This window comes from Drosophila montana, unplaced genomic scaffold (genome assembly GCF_035044405.1).
Source record: "Drosophila montana isolate Dmon_TW-CO22-7 unplaced genomic scaffold, ASM3504440v1 contig_779_1, whole genome shotgun sequence".
NCBI classification, from domain to species: domain Eukaryota; kingdom Metazoa; phylum Arthropoda; class Insecta; order Diptera; family Drosophilidae; genus Drosophila; species Drosophila montana.
Window position 1 is genome coordinate 1,203,218 of NW_026999075.1, and position 19,237 is coordinate 1,222,454.

Sequence of the window (19,237 nt, forward strand, 5' to 3'; positions counted from 1 at the left end):
GAACAGTAGTTTTTGCTTTTGGGCGCTGCTGGCGCCGTTATCGTCATTACAAACATTATGTTTCGGGACTACTCAACTAATGCTCACACTCACACTCACACAAGCATAGAAGCATACGCTCACACAAACAATCATGCTCACACGTATTGTGAGTGGAGTGCAGACCGTTGCTAATAAAATATTTTATGCGGGGCTTATCTGCCATATCAAAGTATGAACCTTTGCAGCTGTGACAGGGAACAAAAAAAGCAACGCACACATCGCATTATTAACAGTCCCCACGAAAAATAGCAGCAACATCAACAAACGGACAATGTCAAAAATAAAAAGTCAAAAAAGCACATACACACACACATTCACTCAGAAATTGTAATGTTAGAGTTTATGACTGAAAGCAACAGTCCAAAAGGGGCTGACATCATATACTAAAGCGCGGAAACGTGGGGGGCAATGGCCACACGTCGCGTCCATGAGCACTTTTCTTGTCCCTCTTCACCGCCTTCTCTTCCTTCTCATCCATCGCCGACATACCATATCCGCCGTCTGTCTACAGCTGGTCTCAACTGCTTTCCGGTTCTCTGTGTTGTCGTGGTCGTAGCTAATTCGGGCTCACTTTTTGGTCAAGTGCAGTTTTTTGGGCAGGGAGCAAACATTTTTATGTCCCGATAATAGAACAACATGCGGTTTGCCTTATATACACATACACAAAAATGCACACTTATATGTATGCACATACACGAAAAAAGTTTTGTAACTTTTTTTGGTAGACTGGAAAGCGAGGGTCAAGCTCGCTTTTTTTGTCGACCTGCAGCTTTTTAACAGATGTAAAGGGCATTTAAAAAAAAAAAATTTTTTATTTTGAATTTCCGTTAACGTCAGTTTATAGTTTCCACTACGTTTCACAATTAAAGCGAGTAATTATAAGCTTTAAAATATGATAAATTTTAAGTCATATATGCTTAACGAACTTGCTAATTCTAATTGACTTTGTGGAGAATTTCTTTTATATTTTTAATTACATAAAGACTTTTAAAACCACAAAGGCTGTGATAAAAATATATATACTCTATGGGTATAACATTCATACCCATTTTTAATGCGTATAGACTGTTATTGTAGAGATTAAACGGAATGGAAATCATCTCATAAAATATTTGATGTGCAGTCTTCGTTATCTTATTAATTTACCCAATCTGTGTGTATCATTAGCTTAAGATTCGATCATATCTTAGCTACTTTGAAATTTTCAACCCTTTTATATCATTATGGGTTTTGTTCTAGTTCCTATATTAGCACAATAAGCATGCCCATTAAACTGTGTCAGTCTGCTTGAATATTTTCTAAAAAAGATATGCCAAGTTGGGTTGTATTTCCAATATTACTCATTGGCTTGGTATTCGGCAGTAAGTTAAGAAATGGCATAACAAATTACATAAAGTATACAATTTAATGTCCTGTAGACAAAGACGATTCTCATTGTATGAATTGCTCTTTAGCCGAGTGTGTAATTAATGCGACTGGATACAACTCTGATGCGGAAGGCGGGGCGAATGTTATAAATGTTACAAAAACTGATAATATCTCAAATAAGTTCTCTGAATGCGTGCCCAATGAATACAGCATAAATGGTATTTATATAAGTGCCGACAACAAAATTCTGAAAATTTCCTGATTTTATATTTAGGTTCTTTAATGAATTACGTTTGTTTTTGGTCACCAAAATTGGGATGCCAACCATTTGTCGCTATCAAACTCTTGGAACTACCCTACATAAAAGAGGGGATTTGCACACAATGCTTTCTTGTATGTCCTTGCACTTGGGTACATTCGACATCCATGAGTATCGATGGCCATTTCAGACTGATATTAATGGGCTTTGCTGCGATCGGGACTTTTTATATAAAGTCTGGCCTTTTTTCTAATAGTTATCAAATAAAATGGTGCATAGTTTAATATGAGAACATATTGAATATTAATATTCTAATGCTATTTTTATATATTTTTCTTTGCAGGTGAGTTACGTTTTCCGCCTTTAAATGCACATCACCAAATTATATAACATTGGAGGTTTGTTTAACATATATTCTTTTATGTTTAAATATATATGTAAGTTTGTACCTAAAGAAAAAAAATACATACACCCACACGATTATTGTATTGCCATCTAGTAAGAGGGCAACTGCATAAGCATCTCACTAAAATGACAAAAGAAGTGAGAGCAGGTTAGAGTACGAGCAGGAGAAAGGAATCGAAGTTTCGGAGTTTAAGATAGAGAAAGATAAAGTGCAAGAGGGTATATTGGCGTGATATTAGGAATAGAGAATAGAGAAGTTTATGTTTTGTGCAAATCTATGTAAAAGTACAGAAGGAAGAATCTCCGCCTCCAGAAAAGATATAGGTTGTTGGTCAGCATCAATAACCGAGTCGTCCATCCGTCCGATTGTCACGAATAATTTGTCTCGTTTCCAAGCAATCGAAATATTTTTTTTTATATCTCTTAGATTTTAAGAGTAAGTGTCACCAAATTACACATGCAGCTTCTCGTAAAGAATATACAGATTAAATCTTGAGCAAGCGAACGCGTAGCGCTTGTTCGGGTTTTGGTAAAAGAAATTTCAAGGTATTGCTAGTCGGGCACATCCGGTTAGAGCTTTCCTAAAAGTTTTTTCGTGAGTACAGCGGGAAATAATGCATATGCCAGAATGCTTATGGCAGTATATAAAGATGTATTTATGCACAATACATAAATTTCAAGTCATTGAAACGGACGTGGATAAATAAATTAATTGGGCTGTCTGTGGATCACCAATCGGCCAGTCAGTCGCCAGGACCGCCAGGTCTGCATATCACAAAGATGAAAGAAAATAAAAAAAACTAAAACGTGAAAGTAAGGATATCATCAGCACGCCGAAAATGTAATACCCACGCAGACATTTCCCTTCTGCAAATATGCAAGATTAGTGCGAAATTGCTGAGTTAATTGAAATATCTTTGAAAACGAAATATTTTTCTTAAGAAGATCCTACTATTACACCGATTCTTCTTTCCTATTGCAGCTATATAATATAGTGGGTCTCCATGCATCAATTTAATTTTCAAAATAGTTTTTCGATGTTGATAGGATTTTGCATATATATGATGAGCAAAACTAATAAATGCCCAGATTGCTTAAGATATCTTGATAAACAAAATAAGAACCTACTTTCGACAGATTTTTTCCATGGCAGCTTTATGATATATTGGTCCGATCCAGCCAGTTCCGACATATGTACTGCGTGCAACAGAAAGAGGGACGTATGCAAAGTTTCTAGCTCGAATAGAAACAGAAAGACGGACAGACGGGCATGGCTATATCGACTCGGCTGTTGACACTGAACTAGAATATATATACTTTATGAGGTCGGAGATGACTATGCGTTACACATTTCGAGACAACGAAAAACGCACAAAAATCTAGCAAAGCGCAGTGGAGATAGCGAACACATTTCTCGCAAAGATAAATACAAAGCTAAGACGGTGTATTATTCTCATATTTTGCATAAACTCTTTATAGAACTGAGCTTCGTTATTACATAGTTAGGACAAAATGCTTACAATTGTGTAAGGTATTCTCAAATAAACTTTTTAAATGGAAAATATAAGCAACAGCTCTCATTACTTGGCTTACTTACCTACCGATGCTTCACTTACTCCTTGGCTTATTTAAATACTAACTTTTTGCCAGAAACAATGTTGACTTAGCCCATATTGTACTGATGCCTACAAGTGTAGCCTATAGGTACATATCGACTGATTAATGCCCCGCCGAGCAGACAAGCAGCCAGTCAGCAGGCGTCGACGGAAATGTGCAATGCATAAATTTCCAGTAGGACAGGCAACAAATACTTTTGCACCCTTTCCGCCCCTTCTTGCCAATTTGTTGGTATTTATTTATATTGCTAGAAAAATATTTATACCCCTTACATTGTGACAGTCGACACACCTGCTGAAGCTGGGTCTGAAAATGAGGGTGGGAAGGCCCAGTCAAGCGGCAGATAAACAATCTCAGCAGAAACTGCTGCAGTTGCTGTGTCATACTATAAAGCCAGAGTGCTATTTTATCCATCAATTTTATGCGCTACTCAATCTTTTTGTGCTGCTACAAAATGGCAATTGCATTTCCTGCACCCATGCACTGCCTCGAGCCAGATACAGACACATTGTAACTGCAATATAGACACATCAAGTAATTGAATGCATTTGCGTTACGCGCATTAGGGTTATTTTAAGTGCAGTTTGGGTAAGGGGCACTGAAGGGGAGCAGCCCAGACGACAATGGGTTGCCGAGGATGTGCTTTGATTTTGCTTTCGAGCTAGCTCAATGCTATTAATGCAAGTAAACGCAAGTAAACTATTATCGTCTCGTCGTCGTCTTCATTATTGTCTTTCATGTAGACAATAGTTACTGGATGTGTTCTTCAAATTCCTTTCGCCCCAATTCCACACTTAAAATAATAGCTGTAAAAAGCCATTGGAAGTAAATCAGCATTGACTAGTTTAATATGTTTCTTACGAAATTTTCTGGTATAATCGTGTGTCATTTTTTTTATTTAATAAACGTATTTATAATTTTAGTGATTTAGAAATTTCAGTTATTAAAAATATTATTATTATCATTATTATTATTATTATTATTATTATTATTATTATTATTATTATTATTATTATTATTATTATTATTATTATAATTATTATTATTATTATTATTATTATTATTATTATTATTATTATTATTATTATTATTACTATTTTTATTATTATTATTATTATTATTATAATTATTATTATTATTATTATTATTATTATTATTATTATTATTATTATTATTATTATTATTATTATTATTATTATTATTATTATTATTATTATTATTATTATTATTATTATTATTATTATTATTATTATTATTATTATTATTATTATTATTACTATTTTTATTGGTTATATTGCTATTTTCTCAATAATATAAATTATTTAATGAAAGACCAAAAAAATAGTTTTAAGCTTGTGAATTTCAATAAATGTGAAATTGAATCCCAGAACAGACTGTACCAGACTCTCTCATCCTGTATTCAATCTGTACATATGTACATGTATGTAGATACTTAAAGGATGTCTGTGCGAATGTATATAGGAATGAATCTCTGTCTATATGTCTGACTCTAACATTGTCTATTTGCTCAAGTGCTTTGACGCTCCGCCGACGACGAGTCTTGTGTCAATAGTTGGCACACATTGCAGGCATTTCATTTAGCCCCTTCCCACCTGCCCTTTCCCACATCGGCTCACTGTCTGCATCTCACTCGATCTCAGTCCGTTCAATTCATGGCGTCGCCTCGTTGGATGCTTTGCATATATAAAATGGAAATTTAAATTGAAAATTGCAATGCCAACTGCGACTGCGACGGCAACTGCGATGCGACTGCAGTTGAGCTGATTGACAATGCATGAGATTTGCATTTAATAATCGAACTGTGCGCCCCTGCTGCTTCTTAGCTATTAAATCTGGCAAATAATACTCAAAAATCTATTTGAAAGTACGACAATTGCTCAGCCCAGCCCGGGCAACCATTTGCTAAGCTCGAACAAATCCATTTATTAAAGTTACACAATAAATTATTTTTATGCCCATTGCTGAGTATCCGCCTCATGCTAGTTGGATTGCGTTTCAGTTCTGCGGATATTTGCGTAATCGATTTTGTTGATGCCGTTATTGAATTGTGGTTGCACATGCAGCTCTTCCAGTTTGTAGAAGTGAGATGCATACAAATGTGAGTACGAGTGTGAGTGTGTGTATTTAGTACGATTTTCTATCTGTTTGTTTACAATTTGGCCTACGCACAGTGGGCTGGACAAGTTATTCTAGTGGTAATAAAGTTTTTCAAGTGTTTCCCCAGCACAAATATCAAATATATACATAAGGTAATCAATTACTAGAAAATTAAAAACGTTTGTTATTTTTTTAGGTCTTTTCAAATTTGTAAATATAAAAGCGATGCGATAAACAAATGCAATCCAATTCACATTCAAGTGCCTGCAGCTTATAATATTTGAGTTTTAGCTCTTGCATCTTTCGTGCTCAGGGCGATGCACATGAAGATGCCATGTGTATGGATACGAATATTTGAATAATTCATGAATGCCAATGCATAAGTCACTGGCCATGAGGCAACAGCAGTTGCGGGCATTTGGTGACATCTGATTCCCAAGCAAACTATGGTATGTGATTCCATAGGATCTCAATCAGTAACACGCAACAGCAATAAATAACTCGCAAATACAATGAGATTAACAGACGAGTGAGTCCAACTTTTCCCTCGATTGGCGCAGATAATATAGAAAATATACTTTCATATCTCACAATTAAATGAAAACAATTTTAAATCTATAAAATATATATTTTTTCAAAAGCAGCTGACCAAATGTTATTTTATAAATCATAGAAAACAAATACTTATGAATGAAATTGATTCCCATTCTGTATTGATCTCAAAAATATTCTGAGAACAGACATAACATATGACGTCTTTAGCTCTTAAATTTTAAAAATTTGGATAGGAATAAAATATTATTTCATCTTTAAGAAGACGCGTATGAATTATGACCAATTATATTATAAAAATTGAAAGTTCATCGGACTTACTCTAGATTTCAATATTTATCAAACTTATCGGAATCGAAGTGAATTGTTGTTCTTTATTTCGGTTCTGATTAAATCCACTTGTTTTCAAAAGTTTTGCCTTTGAATTGTCGGAATTAAAGTAATTGCCAATACGTTTGTTATTAGCAAGATAATTTTTATTTTATTATTTATTATATTTGGAAGCTATTACAGTTTTATTATTAACATTTTCATTAAAAATTTGCTTGGACTGACAGAACAAATCATACACACCAAAACGAAAACATGTTGAAATGTATCCGAATTCACTTCTCAAACCGAATCGAAATCTATAACAGGCTCACAAAGCTCTCAAAGTATTTCGGATCAACGTGCTACCATCAACAGAAAGATATATCTATTCAGCTCTTCGTCCAGATCAAGATTTTATTTTCTTGGACATGTCACACACAAATAGCCCGATTTCAATACTCGATATTTTTGTTCATCTTCCACGCATTATTGTGCTCAACAATTATTTTATTATTATTGTTAGGCCATATTTTAATATCTGATCATTTTGCATGTAGTTGCTATTGCATCTGGAGTTGATACCGAGCTGCGAAATATATGAAGACAGCATGCCACAGTGCATGTGTGTACAGTTGTGGGCAGAAAAATAACAGATCAAATAAATTTAATTTGTGGAAAACATTTTAATTACAATTGTTGTGAGACACCCGAGAGGGGAACGAAAGAAGGGACGTATGCAAAAGTATTTGCGTTCATACTCGAACATCATGTCACTTAAATGCTAATGAATTTTTAATTTATTTTACTCTTTTGCCCTTTCATTGCCAATAAAATTTCATTTAAAATGCCGCAAGGACACTGAATGTGCTGGTCGCCAGGACAAACAAATAAACAAACACTTTCGCTTGCACAAATTCTGCGACTATAAGCATTCGATTGCACTATAGAATTAATTAGCTTAATCACTTAATCATTTATCGATTGCGACACACACTCCATAGAATATGCCGATGCAAACACCGAAAAAACATTAATCAATCAAAAAATGCTCGTCTATTGATATACCAGGTGTACTAATTAATTCCCAATGCACGGCCTAGGGCAATTTTTTGAATAATAATGGGGCATACATGGCCAATGGCGGTATTTATTTACTGCCCAATCCGCCAATCAATTTATTAATCATTATGATAGCCCGCACATAATTAGTTAGCCCGACCAACTGGTCATAAATCAGTATTCGTAAATCTGTAAAAAATATATGGCCCAGCAGTTTAAAGTACCAGCTGCTCGTCCAAGTCCTTGAACAGCAGCTGCCTACTCCTACTCTAATAGATAATTTCGCAATCGTTTTTCGGCCTGTCAAGGAGTTGATTTAAATTTATAACCACTTCTGCCGTGTCCAAGACACATGGCACAAAAAGTTTACTGGACATGGGCGATAAGAATTTGTTGAATTGAGCTGGAAATTTTTAGTGCCTGTGTGTGAGTATGTGAATACTATATGAATATAAATGGCTCTATTTATTATTCGAATACTGATTGAATCACAAGAATGTACGTTCAATTTACTGAATCAAACATATTTAGAGAAAAAAATACTTTGAAGTAGCATATATTTTAAATTCTGCAAAATAATGAAAGATTTTTATGAATTGCTTTGGCAGCCGCATAAAACTTTCTATGCCACTCAGCAGAAGCCGCATCCATTGCGACCCCGCGCCATTTTGTAAGTGTGTCAGCTTCCACTGGCAGCGTTGCCAGACCAAATGCAGTTAAGTGTTAAGTGTTCTAGCAGAGCCAGCGACAGTGATAATCAATAAAGTGCCTGCAAGCCGCGTGCACTTTTTACCACAGTTTATGTTAAACTATTAACAGGATACTCGGCTTCCGTAATGAAGCAGCTGCCGCCGTCGGTAAGTGGTGTCGCTGTCCTCGTCCTCGTCGACGTCGTCGTCGTCGTCGTCATCGTCCCCGTCAGCTGGTGAACTGCACAAAAAGCGGGTCGCAGCCGACAAGAAAGCCCTTGCATTGTTCAAACACACACACATACACATGCACACAAGCAGGACACGATGCTTGGCGGTGCAAAGTCCTGCCCAGTAGAGCAGAAAAATGTGAAGTGAAAATCGACACTCAATATTAGCACCGTTTATGAGCTATGAACGAGCTACGACTACCAAGCACAGCACAGCAGCAGCCTGTGGCCGTGCAAAACCGCAGTCAACACAAATACACACACACACACACACACGGATACACCCACTTTGCATAGGACGCTTGCTACGGCCACACATGCTGCAATTCGACCCGATTTAACAAACGCCAAATTGGCACAAAATGTTGCATAAATGCGAAATTGATGAAGCATCACTAAAACAGTATTGAAGTTTAAAGAAAGGGGCGTCTACAATTGCCACAATTTCAGTTCCGTTTCCGGCAACGAAAAACACAAGAACACACACACACGCAAGAACATTAATCATAATCAACAATGGGACCGGAGCCAAGTGGAGCATATGAAAGAGAGCACAGGAGAGCGAGAGAGACATAGAAAGAGTTGATGTCCAGTCAAGCTCTATCTTTAGTATTCGGTAGTACATTAATTAACTCATAAATCTTTTGTGCATATCAAAAGACACAAATTGTTGCTGGCTGAAGCAGAGTCGGACAGAAATGACAGCATCGACAGATCCTAGCAAATGTGTGGCACGTGGCATCCTACGAGGGTCAGCACATCCACATACATGGAAGTATATGTGGCCAATTATTTGTGTTGAAATCATCTGACGATGCTGGAATTCATTTTTTGGTTATGTCATTAATGTAGACTTTTGATTAATGTAGACACACCTCTGAAATATGTATTGACGAGCCTTACTAGCCGCCAGCTGCCAGTTGCCAGTTGCCAGTTGCCAGTTGCCAGTGTCTAGGGTATTGTTTTGGTCTTATTTTGTCTATCTATCAAAGCCAGCAAAAGCCATTTCAACATCCTGCCCTGCCTTGCTTTATGATGCTGTAGTTCTACTGGGACCATCAATTTGATTTTTGACAGTCTTCCGATTGTGCGGGTGCAAAAGGAGGAACACTTGTAGCTGAAAAGTAACAGGAAGGTAAAACAATGAGATCTAGTTGAGCTGACTCAGCAGACCTTTATATTGAATATACATCAATAAGCAATGAACAAAAAGAAAGAAATCATTACAAACATTTTAATAAATAATAATTTCAATTTATATTTCATTTCGATATTGAAAGACTTGCAAAATTCAACTGATTTAAAACTGATTGAGCTGACTCAGCAGACCTTTTTTTATGAATCAATACATCATACAAGAGGCGACAGAACTTGGTTTTTTGCTTGTTTGGTTAGTTTATTTTTAAAAGTCTTTGAAAAAGTTGCTTATCCATAGATTTTATATAGCAACGGCTTGTATCTATCTTTATGAATCTGGCCATCGTATTTTTATTTGTTTGACGGTTCCTTGATTAGAAATTTGAAAAAATATCCCATTTTAACCCGTTTTCCTAATAATTAGAAAAAAAATATTTCCTAACCTATTAAATTTTATAGTATGTGAGAATCAATTGTTGCATTATTTCAAGATATACAATATATATTTTCACTTCGCTAATGAAATCGCTTCAAAATGTAATTTAAATATTAAAAGTAATCATTCATATTTTTTGAAAAAAGTTATAAATATTCAGGGTTTTTGTGTCGTCGCTTACCTAGATAAGATAATTATGTGAGAAAATATTGGTATTGCGTTACTCAATTTCCATTTTACATTTACTTCGATGTGACCATTTGCAAGCAATAAAACCAAATGACAATAGCTGTACCCAGAGCGATTCAAGGGAACAACGTCCTGCAACCTTTTGCCGCTCGTTAGGCAAAGTGCAAGCGACGTTGCAATAACTTTTAAGCTGATGCGCATTTGTTGGCTGCGTTTTCTCTAGTGAATTAGATTTAAGTACAGCCATCGAGTATGAGAGACACCTCATGCGATGCACTCTGACGTGCGCAAATATGACTTGGCTGATGCTGCGAATTTGTCAGACGCCAACAACAGCTGTGTGTCAGCCCCAAAACCCCACTTGGCTCCTCCGGCAGGTGGTTGTAAAATGACGTGTGTTGATTTTATGGCGTTTCCGGGCTGATGTGAGTGTTCCTGTCTCTGGGCGTTATGTATACGCTTCGCACTTTGCAGTTAGTGCATCATTTGTATGCATTAAGTATAAATTGCAACCAGCACCGACAGCATGTACTCTACCTTATATTTTGAACTGATGTGTTTCTAAATTGAATGGTACTGAAGTTGTTGTTTTTGCTGTTGTGGTTTTGTAGCAGTCTGGGCATAAATGTGACATCAAAGCGCGTTAGACACTTGTGCGGTTTTTCTATTGTCAGCTGCCAATCCACCGCCCTACCAGCCCACCGCAACTATGCCAGGCCAAAGCTAACGCCATCGTCTATATATCAATGTGTAAGTGTGTGTGTGTGTGTGTGTGTTGTTGCGTGCTTGTGTGTGTGCGTTTAGTGTGTGTATGCATATCATCATGATTATAATCAGCGAGCGCAGGGGCACTTAGCGCTTGTAATGCTGTTGCTTCTGGCACTTTTGTCGGCTTGCTGCACATCAAAGGCGCCGCGTAATGAGCAGCACACGCCAACGTACTCCTCAGGCAGTGGGGTCACCCACTCTCCATGCCGCTCGTCCAACATCGTCGACTAGCGCAAATTGACTTTGTCTGTGTATTTTTGACACCTGCGGCAATTCGTTTTCATGCCCATGCCAGCCACGCGCTCCACTCATCCGCCTATCTCGAGCGCGTGCCCATGGCACACCCTGCTGCTGCTTTTTTGCATCAAAGATACTTTAAAGCGAGCCCAAAACTAGTTCATGGATAGCAGCAGTGGGTGTTAGAGGGCTGTGCACCAGGCATGCGAATGCTGGCGGGGCTATGGCCGGGCAACCTACATATTTTCAGTCATGGTTTTTGGGGCGTGGCTCATGTTTTGCTTTTTGGCATGGTGCTTCGTAGCCGCAAGTCTCAAAATTCTTCAGCTACGACGTTGCACAGCCAGCAAATTTTTGGGCCAACAAAATACACAGAAAATCCAGATCCAGCTTCATCGCTACCCCAAAAAAGTATGCCAAGGAATTTCGCTTCGTACATTAAGCATTTTTGCAGTATCTCCTGCCACACGCTGAGCATCAAACTGTGTGAGAATCACAATTCATCATTATTGGAATATAGAAAAGTTTAAACCTTCCTGTTAGACATTCAAGAAAGCGCAAGCAATATTATTTTGTCAAGTTAAATTATATCTTTAAGCAATTTCCAAATTCGTTAAAGACTGCAACATGAAAATGTGTAAAATAATAAAAGGACTAATAAAGACATCTATTGCCCTATAAAGTATATATTCGTGATCAGCATCAAAAGCCAATGTCTGTCTCTTTGCCTGGACACGTCGATATATAAGACTAAAAGCGCCAGATTCATTTTCCCCCATTTTCAAAAAAATGTACAAAATCTCGTTTTCGGATAAATAGCTTAAGGCTTTAATGCATACATACATTGGGTTATCATATTATTGCCCTGCAGTTTTCATTAAGATCGGACAATAAACGCTTAATAAAGGAGAAGAAATTGTCGAGCACTTCCGAACCACTCAATCACTTTTACTTGAGTGCAAATATTAATACTGGTCATTTTTATGGAAGGAATGGGTATAGGGTAAATTGAGACTTATCGAGCACTCGCAACTAGAGCATACTTGCTCATTTGATACCTCATGATAAGCACAATTAAGCCTATAATTTCCACTTGCACTCGCAATTTGTGTGTAACTTATGCAAAATAAAAACATAAACATGGTACATTATTCTGTAGGTTGTAATTTTTGATGTTGTCTTTCATAAAAATTCATGCTTTCGTAATTTTGTTATTTAATTTACACCTAGGGCTATTTAATTCATACAAAGTTGAAGTTTATTGAGTGGGCCTGCAACTTTGATGTCCATGTGACCTGCGACTGAGACACCTGCGTATCTCAGTCTCACTTTTCTGCGTCTGCTCTTTTGGCGTCTTTTATGTAAATGTCGTTGCATAAACATAATTAACTTGGAACGGCTTGCGGCCGTATGAAACTTTTTTATGGCCGCATAAAAGTGCTTACGGGCTTTGCCGGTGGTCGATTGAGGTTCGAGTCGATGAATCTGCTCGAAAGTTTTCCCATAAAGCCGACGGCTCAGCAAACACAAATTTGAGCCACGCGCCAAAAACATCACTAATGTTGCATAGTTATGGACGCATCCACCTGTCACAACTGGCAACTGGCTTTTGCGTTGTTGGCATCGTTTGTTCGCCAGGCGCAACAGTTTATATATGATAAGTCAGTAGCATAATACAAGTGTCAAGTGCTTTCAATTTCACCAAGCTGCAAACGCAACTGCACAAGTGTAACATTTTCAATTGTGCAACGGGCCAGAAGTGGGTTACAACCCAACATCAAATCGCAACCCTGTACCCATTCTATGGCCCCACATCCATATCAATTGTGCTTTGGCTCCCCCGCGGCGTAACGTCTGAGAGTTGAGATATATGTGTATGTGCTGTCTTGGTTGCAGCTACAATGTCAGCGTTTAAAGCTCAATTGGCTTAAGTGACAGCGCATTCGAGCTCTCAGCTCTCTTAGCTGTGGGTAACTACTCACCACAACAGCTATTACTTCGTATCGTTTGACCCGTTGCATGCGGCATGTGGCAAGCAAATGAAACACAAAAATGTGCAATAAAGTGAAACAGCCCGAGCTAACGAATCGTTTTGCGGTCTCCGAATGACGAGCCAACTAATGAAGCGTGTACCCCTCTGGAACACATAATCTCTATTTCGAATTGATCCTAGTTGAGCTTTGTTTTAATCGGCTTAGTTCAATTAGCAAATGATTGACAGCGACTATTTCTTTTAAGTGCTGGCTAGTTATTTTCCGAACCCATTGCATTTGTTTTAACAAGGAACAATGGTTTTCTGCTAATATCTGCAGTCTCGGGCAAAATAAAGCATTTCTGAGCCCATTAGCATACTTATGATCAAAATGACAAGCTGAGTCGATCCAGCCATGTCCGTCTATGTGCCCGACTGTGTGAAAATGCAACTAGAGACAAGAAAGTATAACACATATTATTTTTCGATATATTTTCCATTTTCAATATATCGATTAATGTCCATTTTGAAACCTGGCTTTTTAAATATAACTCGAAAATTTAAAGACCTAAATAAAGACCACAAGACTTTGAAGGGTGCTTCAGATTGTCATAGTCCAATCCCATCGGTAATTTAGTTATTGAAACAATAATTTGTGTTTAATAATATATTATCTTACAGAAAACAAAGTTCGGTGAGAAATAGTGTATTATTCCTTATCGCATGTTTTACAGGTTGGTCAATTAGACGGAAACTTTTTTCGCCTGGTTCAGAACGCATCGAGTTGTTTTCAAACTAAATTTTTGTCCAAAATGAATGACTACTTCTCTCCTTCGCAACCCCTATGCATAGTTCTTCGTGCAATTTTGTGAAGGCTACCCTCCCGGCCCTACCAATACTCCTACTCTAAAGAGTCCACTGAGTGCAGCATTCAATAAACGTTTATATTTAATTCAAAGTCCTGCTAAAAGAACTGCTGAAGGTACATGTAGCTTGCTTACCTGTCATTTACAGTGCAGCGTCGCCGAGCTGAGGGCAAAGCTTTGCCCATGATGAAGCATACTACACATTTTACATGGTAAATGAGACTTAAAATATATAACCCGACGTGTTTGCATGTGTGTGCAGCTCCTAGTGAAAGATTGACGCATTTGAAATTAAATATTGCGCATACGCGATGTTGTGCGCACTGCTCCCCGCCCGTTTAATGGAATGCAGCTCACGCATAATTGCACATCATTTGCTTTAACCACTCACATGACCTGCAGTGGGCGTGGCCGCTAAGCGAATTGGCCCAAACAGCGCATCGTTAGCTCTTACCAAACTTTCAAGAGCAATCGTGCAAACCACGCTATAGCCTTTCCAATATTTTTGATGTATTTGCTCATTTGTGACCCCTTTTGAGCCCATACGCACACACACACACACATTGGGGTGTAAGTTTGACGTTTGCTTATATTTATGCAAAAATTATTTCAAATGTTATGCTTACTTTTTGACGTTAGCTTTTAAAAAGCGCGCAATTCCATAACCTCAGCCAGGCCACAGGCTCGCGCGCCATTCCCACTCGCCTCGCAGCCTCTTCGAACTGAGAATCTAATAAAACTTTTGCCAGTTACCTGCTAGCAGCCACAGCAGAAGCAACACCAAGGTTGCTTATTTGCTTATCATATGCAAATTTGCATGTTTCAGGCTGAAGTTTTCCTTTGGCAGGCAGCCGGATAGAGAGCAAAAAGTAAAAAACCCCAAAGAATGTTTAACAAGCTACCTAAGGGGGCCGCCGAGCACAAAGTTGAAATAACAAAATTTCTGCTTTTATTTTTTATGTGTAAGAAGAAAGGCAGAGGAGGGCCTCTGACCCTAAAGTCTACATATACATGTTAATATTCATAAGGATATATGTATGTATGTTTGCATGTGGGCGTCTATCAAGGTTTGATTAGACAACGCACTCTCAATCTCTACAGTGTACAGTGCATTGCCTCAGGCTGCGTACTCGAAATAAAATCGTTAAAAATGTATCAAGTATTTGCCTACAAATATATTACTTACTATATAAGAACCATCACAACTGCCAGTCGTCAGCAACGATAATGACATTCTATTTAATCACATTCATTTGAATTTGCACATGATTCGTGTTTCTCAATATTATTCATAAGACATTTGCATAATTTGGATGCCAGCAAATGAGAGACCAATTGCACGAGGCGTGAGCTTGAAAAGGGTACATTTTGAATGTTGACGCCCAGCTGACAGAAAACAATAAAATAACACAAAAGAGCAAATTTATAATTCTACGTAATGATGAGCAAAAATAAAATAAAATACAAAAAAAAACAATTTATTCTTTTTTACCTTATTTCCTTCTATATAAACACACATACACATACACACAAACACACGCACGCCGCTTGTTGAGCAGTTTACGCTGCGGCTGGCCCTTTTTTTCTTTTAGCCCCACGCTAAAATGCGTTTCTGATTTACATCGGTGTATATTGTGCGGTGTACATGCAATTTTGTGGGTGAATATCTGTTCTCCAAACATGTGTAATTATCAAACATAAAAAGTATATTTTTGAAAATTTCGATGGAAACTGGAGAAAGACATTAAAAATGAGAAATATGCTGGATCCAAAAGTCAACATATCAAATTTAGTGTCTCTAGTTCCTATAAGCTCCAAGATATGTTTTGCAAGAATTCGATATCAATTTTTATCGATTTCATGGAATCACCCCAATCAATCGATGATTTGTAACAAACTCGATTTGTTCATATATACGGTCAGAGGGATATGGTTAGCTCGACTTGGCTTTATAGGCCGAATGCCTTCTTTATCCACTTAATAAATATTTAAATATCGAATAACTGTAACTTATTTTGGGCGAGAACTACGACTGATTATCAGTCCATAGCACACATGTCGAAAAGCTGGCTTAAATTTTCAAAGAATTTCGAAAGGAAACCGAAAACCGAAAAAATGGAAAGCAAACCTAATTTCAACCATTGAGCCAGTTCATATGAACACTCCAAATTGGAGCGGACAGACAGACTGACACATGTGCAAGGAATTAAATTCACGAGTCTTAACGATAGAAATTCACTTTTTTTTAGCATGTGCCACCGACTGAAATTCAATTACAGCTGCAACTTGCGGCAAGAAGAACAATTACAACGAACAATGCCAAAAATGGTGCCCATTTTAATATATCAGTCGAAAAAGTATGCAACAGGGGGAAAAGGGACCCGTGCATGCAAAACAAATATCAAGGAAATGAAAAACGAGCTCAACTGGAAAATTGCATGGCTCAACCAAAAATACATACACGGCAACACATTTACTAGAGAGCATCCACACCCACATATACACAAGCACACACACACACACAGATACTCACAGAGAGCTCGCCGCCGACGCCATTTCCGGCATTATTATGCTGCGATGTTGTTGCTGCCGCTGCTGTTACTGCTGTTGTTGCTGTTCTGTTTGTCAAGAAGCCTACTTAAAAATGCACTGCATTCTTAAATTGCTAACAATCAGAAGCAGATGCCGCAACAGTAACTGCATCTGCACAAGGGGCTCAGTTCGAAATTAACATCAAACAGAGATATGTTCGGTTTACCAAATACTAAAACAACAAACAAATTGTCGGCCAGTCAAAAACGGCGTGAATTTCAATTTTTTTTTTTTTTTGTTACATTGTCAACTTTTTTGGCACTAAACTGCTAGATAAGTCAGATGAGATCGACCCAGAGACGCCCTATAATCTATTTTAACTGGAATTTATTATATGCAGATTTTATTCGGATTTGCCTCTTTTTTTTCTGTACTTATTTGTATATATGAATAATATATTTAAATATACTGTTAAAGCAATATAATAATTATTCATGCATTTATTCACGACAAGTTAATTAAAAGATGTTAATTTTCTGGGAGCTCTTAACTTTCGTGTGTGATTATAAATCTTGGCAAAAGTAATCCAACTGTAAAAAAATTGTATACTATAATAGCACCCTTTTGTGTAGTATACCCTATTTTTCATTTTATATTGCTACAGGATACAAATATAAAACAAAAACGACATAAGTATTTCACGTAGCGATTGACGAGTGTTTTTAATACCACTTTTTGGCCGGAGTTGTTGAGTGCATTTAATATATTATATATACCAACGACAATAAACAAATGTGTGACATGTTAGTTTGTACATAAAAAATTCACAAGCTGATAATTCAGCTTACATCATAATAATTATATTTACTTCATACCCCCCTTGCACACAGCTGAGTAGATTTTCGCAATCAACAAATCACCTTTCAAATAGCATTTTGCATAGATCTTTGGAAATTAGTTTGAAGCGACATTGTGTTGGGTTTTATGCCGTTTGCCAGCCGCATGTTGTTTCTAAATTCAAGCTCCCCCACCTATCTACATTTAAGGGATAGCGCAAAAATTAATAAACAGTCAGCAAATGATGTTTCGCTTACGCAGTATTGACAAATATCAAATAAAAACGGAGCACTAAATTTGTGTGCGCCAAAACAAGTAAATATAAATATAAATATAAATATAAATGGATATATGGGAATGCAAATGAAATAATCTGCCAACTAAAAGGCGCATAAATAGCTGTCGAATGACATTCATTTTCTGTTGTTCTTCTTTATGGCAACCATTTTGTTATCGCTCAGCACATGTGTGTGTGTGTGTGTGCCGCCATTTTGTGTGCGTTTCAGCGAATATTCGTATCTGTGTGCGCAATGTTGACGCCATCATTCGTACGTTTTTTGTTGTCATTGCGGTCACTGACACATGTACGTGTCACTTCAGACATAAGCGCTGAATTATGCAGACAAGATGGTCGGCAAATTGTGATTTGATTTATCGCTGGGTGTGGATTTTTAGAAGCGACTAACGTTGACGGCAGCGACAATGTCAAATCAATGACATCAAATTACAAATCATTAACATAAAATTAGCATAATTAATTTCGCACCTGAGAACAGCACGCGTGTTGATTAACTTGATTAGTAAGATATTTCTCGATGTTCTGCTTGTAAAGGGCAGCAGCCACATTTGCAATTTCCCTGCAGGAAGCCAAAACGTGCACACACACCCACATATAATTTCATAGATTAGAACTTCTGGCGCAACCAGATCAAAATTTCAACGTACTTGACCAAAATTCAAGCATCGAAATTATTGCTGTTCTAGTTTACTCGTTTATTTATGGTATACATTATATTTGAGATTTTGCAGTAGATGTTGAGCAAAACTTTTGCCTAGCCAGAAGGAAACAAATACTTGTGAAGAGCACAAATTGAAAGTTTTGCGATCTATGCACTTCACAATTTATTGTTAGCTGCACTTTACAGACGTCAAGTACTGTGAGCAATAGAAGAAAACAGATAAATGTTCAATGAAAAATTACTTTTGGTATTGAATTCAGTATTAACGAAAAATTTTTGTATTTCTTAGAAACAAATTATTGAAAGAAAAAAACAATAGTTGTTAACTTTAGTAAAAATATTGATATAATTCGATATGTTTATATTCGAATTTGGAAAATTAAGCTTGTGATTATTTATCATAGAACATTGCGCCCCACGAAAATTCAAAACATTACATATTCCGGATCCCGACAGTGTATTATATAAGCGGAACTTACAGTAAAAACCTATTAACAGTTTTCTTAACGTTAAATTTAGCAACTTTTACATATTATTTAGCTGATTCTGCCGGTTCCGACATATGTACTGCCTGCAATGTTTCAGGACGATGGCTTCAAAATTGAGAGACTAGTTCGCACAGAAGCAGACAGACGGCCTTAACTATATCAACT

General features: G+C 37.1%; 1 protein-coding gene and 2 long non-coding RNA genes across 6 annotated transcripts in view; 2 read left to right on the forward strand and 1 right to left on the reverse strand.

The window, feature by feature from the left end:
• nAChRalpha1 (nicotinic acetylcholine receptor alpha1) overlaps positions 1 to 19,237 on the forward strand; it is a 75,226-nt gene that overhangs the window by 27,934 nt on the left and 28,055 nt on the right. The window lies entirely within an intron of this gene.
• LOC135439840 (uncharacterized) lies at positions 1,293 to 2,072 on the forward strand. Its single transcript, XR_010438193.1, has 4 exons — positions 1,293 to 1,403; positions 1,461 to 1,628; positions 1,685 to 1,940; positions 2,013 to 2,072. It is a non-coding gene; the product is annotated as an uncharacterized LOC135439840 (long non-coding RNA).
• LOC135439762 (uncharacterized) lies at positions 11,806 to 17,042 on the reverse strand. Of its 4 annotated transcripts, none has more exons than XR_010438174.1 (3): positions 15,749 to 16,030; positions 15,443 to 15,642; positions 11,806 to 11,900 (listed from the first exon to the last, which is right to left on the reverse strand). It is a non-coding gene; the product is annotated as an uncharacterized LOC135439762 (long non-coding RNA). The 4 variants fall into 4 exon arrangements; XR_010438173.1 differs by lacking the exons at positions 11,806 to 11,900; positions 15,749 to 16,030 and adding exons at positions 15,206 to 15,378; positions 16,790 to 17,042; XR_010438171.1 differs by lacking the exon at positions 11,806 to 11,900 and adding an exon at positions 15,206 to 15,378.